Source organism: Oncorhynchus masou, chromosome 9, assembly GCF_036934945.1.
Source record: "Oncorhynchus masou masou isolate Uvic2021 chromosome 9, UVic_Omas_1.1, whole genome shotgun sequence".
Taxonomy (NCBI): domain Eukaryota; kingdom Metazoa; phylum Chordata; class Actinopteri; order Salmoniformes; family Salmonidae; genus Oncorhynchus; species Oncorhynchus masou.
Genome location: NC_088220.1, coordinates 16,782,589 through 16,785,067, shown reverse-complemented (window position 1 = coordinate 16,785,067; position 2,479 = coordinate 16,782,589).

Below are 2,479 nucleotides of genomic sequence, written 5' to 3'. Positions count from 1 at the left end.
TTGATGCTGGCGAAAGATAACATAAACCCCCAAAATCAGGTTCTGAAAGGAGATAAAGATGCAGACAAATTCCGAGCTGTCATGGAGACACAAAGGAAACATAGAATAAATCAAGTGCAGTCACCATTGTGTAGTAGGTATAACCTTTGTGTGTAATGGGCATCAAGTTCAAATATTAAGAGGTGCAACAGAGCACAAAAACAAGCTTCAAGGTGTAAAGACACAGCTGCTTCTACAGATGTAAAATAACCCACATGCTGCATTCAAACAGCAGATGAGCCTGCTATACAGTAAACATACATGCACAGACTAACACACAGGAAATCAGATCAGAGTACCTTTGCGTAACTCACAGTTCTCATTCAAGCCCATTCTCAAACCCATTCTCCATTAGCTCGATGTCATTTGAGTGCCATGCACAAAGAGAAGGATCTATGATCACCATAGAGACAAGACATTGGGGGCAAAACAACTAGGCAGGGTTGGGGGGCTGTCATCATAATGGTATGTGAGTTGTGAAAAAGTAAACATCAAGTGCAATCAATCAAGTACATCACTGTCACTGTCAACTACATTTATTTTCAGCAAACTTAACATGTGTAAATATTTGTATGAACATAAGATTCAACAGAGACATAAACTGAACATGTTCCACAAACATGTGACTAACAGAAATGGAATAATGTGTCCCTGAACAAAGGGGGGGGGTCAAAATCAAAATAAGTCAAGTTCTGCAGTGCATCTCCTCCACATGGACTGCAACAGATTTGACAGTTCTTGCTGAGATGTTACCCCACTCTTCCACCAAGGCGCCTGCACGTTCCCGGACATTTCTGGGGGGAATGACCCTAGCCCTCACCCTCCGATCCAACAGGTCCCAGACGTGCTCAATGGGATTGAGATCTGGCCTCTTCGCTGGCCATGGCAGAACACTGACATTCCTGTCTTGCAGGAAATCACGCACAGAACGAGCAGTATGGCTGGTGGCATTGTAATGCTGGAGGGTCATGTCAGGATGAGCCTGCAGGAAGGGTACCACATGAGGGAGGATGTCTTCCCTGTAATGCACAGCGTTGAGATTACCTGCAATGACAACAAGCTCAGTCAGATGACACTGTGACACACCGCCCCAGACTGACGGACCCTCCACCTCCATCCCGCTCCAGAGTACAGGCCTTATTCCTTCCACGATAAATGCGAATCCGACTATCACCCCTGGTGAGACAAAACCGCGCCTCGTCAGTGAAGAGCACTTTTTGCCAGTCCTGTCTGGTCCAGCGACGGTGGGTTTGTGCCCATTGGCGATGTTGTTGCCGGTGAGGTCTGGTGAGGACCTGCCTTACAACAGGCATACAAGCCCTCATTCCAGCCTCTCGCGGACAGTTTGAGCACTGATGGAGGGATTGTGTGTTCCTGGTGTAACTCGGGCAGTCGTTGTTGCCATCCTGTACCTGTCCCGCAGGTGTGATGTTTGGATGTACCAAGCCTGTACAGGTGTTGTTACACGTGGTCTGCCACTGCCCGGACGATCAGCTCTCCGTCCTGTCTCCCTGTAGCGCTGTCTTAGGCATCTCACAGTACAGACATTGCAATTTATTGCCCTGGCCACATCTGCAGTCCTCATGCCTCCTTGCAGCATGCCTAAGGCACGTTCATGCAGATGAGCAGGGACCCTGGGCATCTTTCTTTTGGTGTTTTTCAGTCAGTAGAAAAGGCCTCTTTAGTGTCCTAAGTTTACAGAACTATGACCTGAATTGCCTACCTTCTGTAAGCTGATAGTGTCTTAACGACCATCCCACAGGTGCATGTTCATTAATTGATGGTTCAAGCATGGGAAACAGTGTTTAAACACTTTACAATTAAGATCTGTTAAGTTATTTGGATTTTTACAAATTATCTTTGAAAGACAGGGTCCTGAAAAAGGGACATTTCTTTTTTGCTGAGTTTAGTTTGTTGAGTGGAAGTGTAAACATTTGGTTACTCTCTCAAGTGCTCACAGTTTGAATCAAATATGGAAATAAGAACATTTGAATTATGCTAAACTGGCACATCTAGACATGCCAACAATATCTAGGGTTGAGGTGAAACCAGTCTAGTAGTTTAAAACCTTTTGAAAGCTTCAATAGTTTAAACCCAAAAGTTTCTCTTTAAATGTGTCAAAGTTCTGGAACTTTCTCAACTGTGCTTCCAGCTTTCTAAATGATCTCCACATGTTCACCATGAATGTGTTCCAGAATCTCATAATCACTTCCTTCTTCCTCTGTCAGTATCTTCAGTTGATCAGTAGGCCTACAGCTGTATCTCTACGCTCTTGGTCAAAACATATTTAACAAGCAGATACATAAGTGGAGTCTGGTCCTCAGGTGCTTGTGTCCAGCTCAGCTGACAGTGACCGGTTCTCACCTACAGGGGTACTTATGTATTCAATTCAATACAGGTAGACATTTCAAAATAAGAGTTTCCAACATACACTACTTAA